At 42.8% G+C, this 12,259-nt stretch overlaps 1 protein-coding gene across 6 annotated transcripts in view; it reads left to right on the top strand.

The window, feature by feature from the left end:
• mapkap1 (MAPK associated protein 1) overlaps window positions 1-12,259 on the top strand; it is a 154,068-nt gene that overhangs the window by 26,090 nt on the left and 115,719 nt on the right. Inside the window, exon 2 of one of the 6 annotated variants that reach the window (XM_061697506.1) lies at window positions 3,044-3,183. The exons of the other annotated variants lie outside the window; for them this stretch is intronic. The gene's annotated coding sequence lies outside the window, so the exon portion shown is untranslated. The remainder of the gene's footprint in view (window positions 1-3,043; window positions 3,184-12,259) is intronic. 6 annotated transcript variants of the gene reach the window in all.

Genomic DNA, 12,259 nt, shown 5'->3' on the forward strand with positions numbered 1-12,259 from the left:
CCCTCGAAACAATAACCTGCCCAGATTGTTGTTTCAAGTGGTGAACCAGGAAGACAAAATCCCCATACCGGGCAGGAAGGCCAGAGAAACCATTAAACTAATTAAAGTACAGTACGAGAACATCCGGGCCATTGACGACATTATGAAAAAAATTAATTCAGATGGGGAAGAGAAGAAGGAAAATATCAACACATGACAATGAAGAAAATTAAAGAGAGATGTGTTTACTAGTAACTGCTGTTTGAAAGGGGGAATATAACATTGAAATTGACAACAGTGTGGCGCCAGTTAAGCTACCAAAGCACAGTTTCTATGATCACACCACTGAAAGAGGAGTTTAAGGATTTGGAGAGGAGAAGTATAAGTAGCATGGTCGCAGTGACTAAATTAAATGGTAAACTAAGGATCTGTTTAAACCCCAAACCACTTAACCGGAGGCTTAAAAGGAGCCATCTCCCTCTCCCAACTATTGATGCACCCAGAAATGTCAAAAGCTAAAATACTGTAATATCTATGATATGAAACATGACTTCTGGCATGTCAACTTAGGGCAGGAGTCAAGCTACATCACCATGAAATAGAAATATAACTATTACTATAAAAATACATTGTTGGAATTCCTGAAGTGGGAAGTGGAGGGAAAAAAGCTTTCAATTACCTTTTTTGCTTGAACTACGTGCTGGACTGGGAATCAAACGTAAATGTAAATTTTTTTTTTAATTTGAAAATAATGCATACGATTACTAGAGAATACTTTTTATTGATTTTTTGGAAGGGTAAAAAAAACATTACCTTTCTTCGTCGCAATCCCAGAAGACGTTTTACTCGCAGGTTTACTGCGAGTAAAACTCCATTACTGCTGGATGGACAAGCTGGAAATGTAAAATTCAAATCAGTACTGGCAACAGATGTTACATTTTAATGTGAACTAGTCGGACTAAATTATGTTTATGTAACAAAGATTGGAGAAGGGAGAATTGTTTGATCGCTAAATGTAGCTAATGCTACCTGCAAACGAGTTGGTAAACTTCGTCTCCGTTATCATCCGGCAATCCAGAGGGAGTTCACTCTACCGATTTTGGATCCCATTTAAGCAAATCCTGGTCGGCAGACGATCAGCAGGCAAGCGGCCGAGAGCATCTCACCATATGGCCCGGCATTTTCCAGCGATAGCTTTGCTGCAAAAGGATCAGCTCGGCACGTTGTTGGAAGTTTGCGTCCTTACCCTTATTTAACAAGTATCGCCACAACTCCCGCTGCATGTTCATTGTTTTTCCCAATAAAAGGTAACCAAAGAATGAACTCACACTCTTTGCAATTTGGTCCGTATTTTATGTTCCTGGGCTCAGTACCATTAAAAAGTCTCACACACGTGTGGGGCCATTTATACATTACTCGTGCACTCACTATAGTAGTCTCGTCACGCTGCACTATTTGCATATCTGTTGTTGACCAATACTGGCCACTCATGCCAGAGTAGCATCTGCTCCATTTGCACACTGATTGAGGAGTATCTTCAACATTTGCACAATCAACATTGTCCCAGATTATTGCACTACTCGCTTGAAGTCTCGGCGCCCTTTGCATAATGGTCATTGCACCGGACTATTGCAATATTAGTTATTCAAACTGCTCTAAGTGCTAGAGGACTCTGCATCTTTTTGCACAATTGTCAAAAATAAATAAATAACTGTACCGGCATTACCAGATAACGAGCAACCATTTATTGCTCAGTGACTGTTATTTGTCAATGTCTTTATGTCCCAAAAGTATTCTCTGTCAATTGACTGTCTGTGGTCGTACTAGAGCGGCTCCAACTACTGGAGACAAATTCCTTGTGTGTTTTTTGGACATACTTTGCAAATAAAGATAATTCAGATTCAGATTCTGATGTGTCATGAGTATCGTCAGAGGATGTGACATTATGACATTATGATATCCAGCCACATATCTCGTAAATGGTGGGTGTCGTTTTTCAATCTGGCCCAACTGTACACTTATGTACATCATTTTTTGCACAATTGTTTCTTTGTCAATGTCTTTATGTCCCGAAAGTGTTCTGTAAATTGACTGTCTGTTGTACTAGAGCGGCTCCAACTACCGGAGACAAATTCCTTGTGTGTTTTGGACATACTTGGGAAATAAAGATGATTCTGATTCTGATTCTGATCCGGACATGTCACCATCCCCCTTCTGAAAAAGCACACCACACATAGTGGTAGATTTTTCAGAAACATCTAAATAAAACCGTTTAGAATGATCGGGTCTGCGTAAGTCCGCTGCCGAGGCGAGTGATTGTTTTAACACAATGGAAGCACTCTCCGCCTCGGTAGTCCAATCCAAAATGGCCGACAAGTTGCACATGCCGTGAACAGCAATCATAGCCCTCAAGGGGGCAGTCAACTCCCCATAGTCAGCTCCGTAATTTCGGCTGTAGCCAGTCAAACCTAAAAAGGACAGCATGTCCTTCACAGTGTGCAGTTTTGGATGGGATAAAATTTACTCCCGGTGAGCTGGAGAAACAGCTGTACCTACCCGTGAGACCACTCGGCCCAGAAAAATCATTGTGGGACGACAACATTGAATATTGTCCCTGGACACCTTAAACCCACAGCCGAGAAGGCGTCGCAACAAATATGTAGCTTTCAAACAGTCCACATCCGTGGGTGCTGCCAGGAACAAATCATCTACATACTGGATGAGGACGACATCCTCTGGCAGGGCAAGAGATGACAGCAGCGCTTTAAGTTTTTTATTAAAAATACCAGGGGACAGGAGAAAGCCTTGAGGTAAACGTGTGTAACGAAGCTATTCCCCAGTAAATCAGTAAGTAAATGTAAAAATGTCACAAAGTTCCACAGCCAATGGCAAGCAAAAGAAAGTGTTCGCTAAATCAATAACAGTAAAGAAAAATTAAGGGTGTGATCAATTGCGCTCAAAGCAGTAAAAGGATTTGGGACCGGAATAGTTGGTGTTGTAACAATTTAATTAATGTGTCTGAGATCGTGTGCCATGCAATACTTCCCTTCCACCTTTTCCACAGGCAAAATCGGAGTATTCCAGGAGGACGACGAGGGCTCTGAGACCCCCAACTTTTTCAAACCCGCGATAGTGTCCTGGATGGCCTCCGGACCGCGTCGATACCGATTCTGCCAGATGGGATTTAGGGAGGAGACAGAAAAGGTAATGGGAGGCACAGTGGAGCAGAAGCAAACATCTGTTGGGCCCTGAGTCCACAGTGCTTCAGGGAACTGTGCAAGAAGTCTTGCGGCGTCGGGGTTATCCATCCGCTCCCTAACGTAACCTAACGAAATTTGGTGATATTCTAAAATGGAAGAATTTGTAACGTGCTGAAATACAATATGCTAACATAGCGGATGAGAATTTGACATAAGAAATGGAGGTTTGGACCCAATCAGTGGCTTTTACGCACTCGGAAATTTTGGGACCCAAATCTTTAGCCTGGTGATGAGCTCCTATTGCCAATGTGATGTGTTGTACTGCCGTTTCCCCCTGCTCCTGCGTAAGACAAACGTGAGGCAATGCCAGTTGAAGTGACATACAAATAGTCAGAAAATAATGATCACGTGACCTTCAATTTAAGCTGAAAAGTGGTCTTGACAGACTAGGTCATGAGACCTATCATAATACAATGTGCAAAGCAAGGAGTAAATTGGCGGAGTGTAAGGGTGCAGGCTAGTAAGCCATGGAGACAAAAGTTGATAAAGGGTGTGCACACCGCGGTAGGAGGGAGACTCAGGGTTCAGGGCTTCCCAATAGATGTCAGCATATTGATCTTGATCTGCCGTGGGGGCAGTGAAAAGCATAACGTGGTGCCCCTGATACATAATCACAGTCAATTTCAGTCTCATCCGGGAAGATCACTTGGAGCCCCTCTGGCCCACAAAAGATGCTGGCTCCACACTTAATTAGCATGCCACGGGCCATAAGTTTCACTGGAGAGTTGGGGGAGTAGATAAATGAATGAGTCTGTGTCCGTTTTCCCACCTGCACGGGTGTAGGTTTTGACAATGGCAGAAGCTCGGGTACCCCCGAAAAGCCGACCAGGGTGGCCCTCCTGTCGCTCACTGGAACACGAGGAGGCAATTCGCTGAGCATAGAATAGCGAGCGCCACTATCTACCATCATGGAGAGATGATGTCCATCAACATACACCGAAATGCAGGGGTCTGCTAAATCCTGCACATTGAGGCTTCGCAGGCACCCCTATTGGCGAACGGGGTACTGGCAGGTGCCAGGTCGGCATTTGGTGGCTGGTGCAGGCTGCGGAGTTGGCCAGGTTGGCGGAAGAATGCGTTCTGCCGAAGCAAGCTGAGGCAATGTGGCGAGGATTTATCCATCTCAAAGTTACAGGAGCACACCCTGGCCATGGTGGGCAGGGGCAGTCCCTCGGCCAGTGACCTCACATCCCTCAGTTATAACACAACCCATCCAACACCCCCGGCCTCACTCCACTCCTACCTCTCGCTCCTTGTCGCTATATATATATTAAAAAAAACGCTACGGACCCTATGATTATCTCTGCGACCGGTACCTGAACCCCTTGAACATAGGGGTTACAGCCAGCCTCGTAAGACGTTTTTCGCCTTCGCCTCGTTCTCTTTTTGAACCTTTTTTTGTAGTTTAGTGGCGGCCGCCAGCTGATAAAATCTAGTCTGATAGTTTGCCATTTTATCAGCGCGAGCTCGTAAACCTCGATTTTTAAATGCAATTTTGTTCTTTTTAAATTGTTTCTGCAATTCTTGCTCTCGTGCCTCAAAAGCATCACAAATTCGGACCAAAACCTGTAATATATTAATTCTCACATCATTTTTAGGAAAGAAGCCAGTGTCCTGCCATTTTTCCAACATCCTTTCTTCTTTTGAATGGCCTTTGACTTTTCTTTCTCATCTCCGGAGATATTTTCCTCGAAATACGGCCACATTACTTTGATTTGTTCTCCCACAATACTTTTATCATCCATTGATCGGTTTTATCATCCATTGATCGGTAGGCGATACCTTTCAATGCAAACTTTTACAAAACTAACTCTCATGTTTTCGCCTTTCCACACAAACTCAATTGTAACAATATCATGAGCAATCAACAATACATTTATATTATAATTTTATTTATCTTGCGGTTTGTTCTCGCCGATTTAAATTATTTTAGAGTTTTTTTTGTTGTTTTTTTTTTAAGACTATTTTTATGAGTTTTTGTACTTCTGGTCGATCCGGCGGTTTATTGTCGCCACCCCGATACCGCGGCGCAATGTATTGTCCAGCATCAGAGGAGCCCAGAATCGATCCACATGTACTAAGTATATGTGTGGGGTTGTCGCTACCACTCTCCACGGAGACACAGTACTCCGCACAGTAAGCATCTCCTATTGGAACCGACTCCTGGCAGATGGCGAGCCCACTGCCCAGTTGTGACGCTGGCACGAGGTCCCAGACCTCTGAGGTTATTATTGGCCTACAATAAACCTCCCAAGTATTGTGTCCCAGACAGCAAGTCCCCGACTCAACGGATACCAGATCCGTACGCGATCCTATCGCGATTTCTACTAACGAATAAATACAATCTATATTGAACTCTGGATTACTTTTAACAAAGTTCGGCCAAACTCCTCATTCCACAATACACCAATTTCGCTGAGCACGAAATAAGGAGAATTTGAATAAACAGGCTTTCCTTACCTTTCATTGGTCGGCCAGGGTTATTAATGGCGTAGAGAAGAGTAGCTAGACGGCCAGATCCCAGGACACGCCTGTTCACTGGAAAATCACGTCGGGACGTCACTGATTTGTTGGAAGTTTGCGTCAATCCCTTACCCTTATTTAACAACTATCGCTACAACCCCTGCTGCGTGTTCGTTGTTTTTCCAATGAAAGGTAACACAACTCGTTGCAATTTGATCCATATTTTATGTTCCAGAGCTCAGTACCATTAAAAAGTCACACACACACACACACACACACACACACGGAATTCCAGGCCATTTTTCCCTGCCACCGAACCTCTCGTCCACGGAGTAGACAGAGGAAAAAGAGCTCCTCCCTCCCTCTGGGCCCTTACATTTATAGATTTTGCGTAGACACTTCTAGATGTTGCTGCTGTGCCCACGCTCCATCTGGTTCTTGGTGATAAGTGCCACCCGAAAGCGGGTGACACATGTACTCTTGCTGGTGTTTTCAGTTTGTCAGCTGTCATCCAGGGCCACTTCTTGCAACATCTGAGACCCCCTGCGACTTCCACCCTTCTGTGACAAATAAGGTAAAAAATACACTTGCCACCATATTGTGCAAAGTGTTACCGGGAGGATGCTCGACAGGGGCCGTGCGCTTGGCTTCAGAACGGATGCATTCATGCGAATGTTTGAGCGTGCATAACCGCATGATGTCAGTCAGGCCGTATATTAGCAAGATATGTCACCCATAGTCTTTAGTTACCGATTGAATACAACCTGGCCAGGTTACCATTTAGCAGAATGAGAGTGAAAGCATGGTCTGTGAGAGAAGTGACGTCAGCGGTCCATGTGAGGCCCCCAGGGCTAGCTGACATGGGCATTAAGTAATCACAACGGCGCTTGGTGAGAGGATAAGGCAGCAGAATACATATTTAAGGCAGGGCCGAAGTGGATCCGGTGGTGTGTTTATGGAGACGAGGGCTCAACTCCCTGTCGTTGTTCATTTACACTAATCTGAGGCCGAGTGTCATCAAGTTGTGAGAAAATGAGTAACAAATAATGGGAGCTTGATTTGGGAACAAAGAGGCTCGCAGGAGATTTTGAAAAAAAAAAAGTTTGAATCATATTCTGTGTGATACAACTTATTAATTGTGTACACAATATAAAGAAAACCCGAGAGCCATAATAAATATTATTACATTAATATATATGTGAATATCTATAAAGCGCTTTAAAGGGTACATTATATCAACTCCGTCCTCCAAAAGGCCCAGCAGAGGATGTACTTCCTGCGGCTTCTGAGAAAGCACGGCCTGCCACCGGAGCTGCTGAGACAGTTCTACACAGTCGTCATCGAATCAGTCGTGTGTTCTTCCATCACAGTCTGGTTTGGTGCTGCTACAAAAAAGGACAAACTCCGACTGCAACGGACAATCAAAACTGCTGAAAGGATTGTCTGTACCCCCCTACCCACCAGTGAGGACTTGCACGCTGTCAGAACTAAGACAAGAGCGTGCAAAATCCTCTCGGACCCTCCGCACCCCGGTCACCAGCTCTTCCAGCTCCTTCCCTCAGGTAGGCGCTACCGATCAATGCAAACTAGAACTAGTAGACATTCCAACAGCTTCCTCCCTCTTACGATCAACTTCTTAAACACCTGACCTACAATTCCATTACAACATGCTGGCAATTTTTTGACTTGAGTTCGTTGTCACATTTCTGTGGGGCCAATTATGTATTACTCGTGCACTCACTGTAGTTGTCTCGCCATGCTGCACTATTTGCATATACTGGCCACTCATGCCAGAGTAGCATCTGCTCCATTTGCACACTGATTGAGGAGTATCTGTAACATTTGCACAACCAACATTGTCCCAGATTAGCGCACTACTCGTCACTTTAAACCGCATACACTCGCTTGAAGTCTCAGCGCCCTTTGCACAATGTTCATTGCACCGGACTATTGCAATATTAGTCATTTGAACTGCTCTAAGTGCTAGAGGACTCTGCATCTTTTTGCACAATTGTCAAAAAAATAATAATAAATGTACCGGCATTACCAGACAACTAGGAACCCTTTACTGCTCAGTGACTGTTTTTTTTTGTCAATGTCTTTCTGTCTCCAAAGTGTTCTCTAAATTGACTGTCTGTTGTCGTACTAGAGCGGCTCCAACTACCGGAGACAAATTCCTTGTGTGTTTTGTCCATACTTGGCAAATAAAGATGATTCTGATACTGACAATAGTCAGAGTTACAGAATTACTTTAGTGTAGTGCCGAAGGTATTGACATTAAAAATAATGCAAGTTTAATATTTGACTCGTGTGATGACAATGACGTTACAAAGGGGTTAAGGGCTTTGCGGTGAGCTCAGTTAGTAGGGAGATCTTGAGAAATTATTTGTTAATGCATGTTGGATCGGTGATTTTAAATGTCTTGCTTAGAGAGCAGTGGATCGTGAGAAGCACATTAACTCATACGGTGGCTCTAGTTTTGATTGTTCCTAGAAGAAGAGCTTTGACATATGTTGCAAAGTAATGAAATATTTGTTAACTTGCATGTCAGATGTAGTAATTTTTCGTTTTTAAGGAATGGCACACAAGTAAGCGGCTGGACGACTGTAATTAGGGATAATAAAGTGAAGTAATGAGGGCAGAGCATATTTGTAATATAAAAGCACCTTTGTGATTACATTAGGCTGTCAACCAGTCTATGCTACATGAAAATTTGGGAATATAAAGAGAGCCTGTAATTATAGTAAGTAGATGTACATTGAAGTTCTTGTTTGTGGCAAACCGGATTAAGAAAATTACTCAAGGGACACAAGTCAACAATAGACATCCTTACAATATTAAGTTGATACAGTATAGTGAATATTAATACAGTATAGTGAATGCAATCCTTTCCATTCACAGAAGAGGGAAGATGTGCCAGAGGTGTTAAGTTGATTCGCTACTTAGCATAGTGACTTGCCAGTTATGTATGAAGGGAAAAATACAATAGATGAGAATAGAGGGAGTTAGCAGCCTATGGGGGACACAAGTCAGTGGAAACTGTAGGCCGGTCCCAAGCCCGGATAAATGCAGAGGGTTGCGTCAGGAAGGGCATCCGGCTTAAAACCTTGCCAAACAAATATGAGCGTTCATCCAAAGAATTCCATAACGGATCGGTCGTGGCCCGGGTTAACAACGTCCGCCACTGGCGCCGTCGGAAATTCAGCTACTGTGGGTCGAAGTCAAAGAAGAAGAACAGGTGGAAAGCGGGTTCTTCGGCAGAAAGAGAAGAGGGAAACACAGAGCCTAGAACTGAATGTGGGGACTTTGAATGTTGGGACTATGACAGGAAAATCTCGGGAGTTGGTTGACATGATGATTAGGAGAAAGGTTGATATATTGTGTGTCCAGGAGACCAGGTGGAAAGGCAGTAAGGCTAGAAGTCTAGGGGCAGGGTTTAAATTATTTTACCATGGTGAAGATGGGAAGAGAAATGGAGTCGGGGTTATTTTAAAAGAAGAGTTGGCTAAGAATGTCTTGGAGGTGAAAAGAGTATCAGATCGAGTGATGAGGCTGAAATTTGAAATTGAGGGTGTTATGTGTAATGTGATTAGTGCCTATGCCCCACAGGTAGGATGTGACCTAGAGGTGAAAGAGAAATTCTGGAAGGAGCGAGATTAAGTAGTTCTGAGCATCCCAGACAGAGAGAGAGTCGTAATTGGTGCAGATTGTAATGGACATGTTGGTGAAGGTAATAGGGGTGATGAAGAAGTGATGGGTAAGTACGGCATCCAGGAAAGGAACTTGGAGGGACAGATGGTGGTAGACTTTGCAACAAGGATGCAAATGGCTGTCGTGAACACCTTTTTCCAGAAGAGTACGCATGAATCCAAGCACATTTCCTTCGTACAGCTTAACGTAGAATTGAGCGCATATCTTGGAGTAGCTGACCCCTCCCTGTCCGCGCCCACATTTAAATATGCAAATCATATTTAAATGAACCCTGCACCTGTGATCCCAATCTCTGCATGATCTTTTGGTACCGGAGTTAACAACACGCGAAAGAGGAGTGAATGGGACAGCGTGTGTGCGGCTGTCAATGCTGTGGGGTCAGAACAGCGCACACACGCTGCACTAAAAAAAGAAGTGGACATTAAGGTGGAGGTGACGCGGAGGACAGCTGCCCACTGCCAAAGTGTGGCCAAAACAGGCGGAGGAGCTACATGTTCGGGGATTCGTCCTGGCATCACTGGTGTCACAGAGGAGGAGTCGTCCACCATCCACCTCCGGTATCCCCAGCGTCTCAGACGCAATTACGCTTCAACAACCGGCTGCATGCTGCACCTGTGCAGACTGATAAAAAGAGTCCTGCTATTTTAAATGTGTTTTCTCTGTGAAGCACTGTTACATTTCTTATGTCTGAAAAGTGCTCTGTAAATAAAAATTTATTTGAAATATCTCAAATCTTTCATATTTTTTAAGAAACAACTTCACCTTTTAACAGGAACAACAAAGAACCATAAAACATTTTATATCAAAGGCCATTTGAAACTCTGTAATAGAGGCATAGAAACACAACTATTTCTCTGCCTCCTTCCTTCTTATCCCTTCCAACCATTGTTGCTTAGTTAGGCTTTCAAATTCAGGACAGGATAAGGCCATGTGGTAGTAGTAACTGCTGTGTTTGCGTAATTTTCCTAACCACTTGTAGACCAATACTGATGACGAACACATTTCCTAGTTTATCCAAGGCCTCTTAACTTTGAGCACTTTAAAAAACAACCACAGCTGAAATAAAGTAAATAAATAAAGTGTTGTTGATATGTCACAATACATGGAAGATCAAACATGCTAGACTTTTCATTTTGGCGTCACAGGGCTATTGTAGGGCCAAATAATTGGTCGTGGATTATGTCACACTACAAGATGTTTTGTCATTCCCGACAAAATATGTCGGGCCCGATCTAGGAAATCGCCTGCAATAGCTAATAAAGCCAATATCGAGCTAAAATCCTGGAGTCTGATCCAGTCATAATGGACAAACTCATGTAACAATTATTATTATTATTAATCAGTTTATTTGAAAGGGGACAATGTAATTTCATAAAACACATGAAGTACACATGGTTAAAAAAGCCAGAATTAGCCGGAAGGCTAGTTTTCATCTGTAGTCCCCTGGCCATGATGTAAAAAAGCAGTAAAATACATCTACAAGACAATATAATATAAAACAGGATACATAAAGACTTACTATTAAGAGAGAATAAAACCACAAATCATTTGATCATAACCAAAAAAAAACATCATGACATACTTGTCATTTAGTGTTGGCAGCTATAGGTGTTAAAGAGCCACATTTTCAGTTTTTTTGTGAAGGCCTTGTATGTCAGAGCTGTTTCTTTGGCTGATGAACTCAGCCAGAGGAGCTGCAGCCAAATCATGCAGTACTTTATAAATCAAATTTAAATCTTCAAATATTTGCAGACTGTCCCAGTTTAAAAGACTGTATTTTTTTAAATTGCACAGTGATGATTGTGCCTTGGTTTTTTATCCATCACTTGAATTACTTGTTTGTACAAAACTTTCAATGTTTTTTTTACATTCTGACCAGCCTGGGACCAACTGGTTATGCAATAGTTAAAGTGACTAAGAATCATTGAATGCAAGCAAATTTTTGCGGCTACAGTTGACATTTCATTTCGAATTGCACGAAAATTTGCAAGGTTTAATTTGATATATTTACACAATTTGTCAATATGGGTTTTAAAGGAAAGCAATCTATTATTAACCCAATATATTTGTATTGGCTGACAATTTGCATTTTTTCTCCATTAACAAGTATGTCGGGGTCAGGTGATGCTCTATTTGTTTTAGTGAAATTACATGCCTACAGTTTTAGAAACGTTTAGCTGTAGACAGCACTCCTGCAACCAAGTTGTGACAAAGGACATTGTATTAGTGAGTTTAGCAGCAACAGTATCTTTGGAGCCACCATGAACAAAGAAAACCATGTCGTCTGCATACATTACGCACTCTGCTTCAGAACAAACAGTGGGCAAGTCGTTGATATTAAGACTAAATAAAAGGGGGCCTAATATTGATCCCTGAGGGACTCCAGAGGTTAGCCGAAGAGACTCTGATCTACAGTTGTTAACTGATACAGATTGTGTTCGGTCATGCAGATATGATTCAATCCAGCTCACAGCTTTGTGAGAGAAGTTAAATTTTGAGAGCTTGGTAAAAAGAACAGAGTGATTTACTGTATCGAAAGCTTCCCTGAGGTCCAAGAACACCGCCCCTACAACTCCACCCTTGTTGAGAGAAGATTTTATTTTCTCAATGAAGAGGCATGTAGCCATTTCAGCGGAATGCTTGGATCTGAAACCAAACTGCATGGCGTGGAGAGAGGTTGAGCTGCTGTTTCAATAATGGACAATCTGCTCTGACACCCATTTTTCTGCAACTTTGGAAATGGCCAGAAGAATGCTTATAGGTCGGTAATTATTCAGAGAAGTTGAGTGACCTGATTTAAAGACAGGGGTAACAGCAGATTTCCAGGCCTTTGGAAAGTGACCAGA

Source organism: Phycodurus eques, chromosome 15 (genome assembly GCF_024500275.1).
Source record: "Phycodurus eques isolate BA_2022a chromosome 15, UOR_Pequ_1.1, whole genome shotgun sequence".
NCBI classification, from domain to species: domain Eukaryota; kingdom Metazoa; phylum Chordata; class Actinopteri; order Syngnathiformes; family Syngnathidae; genus Phycodurus; species Phycodurus eques.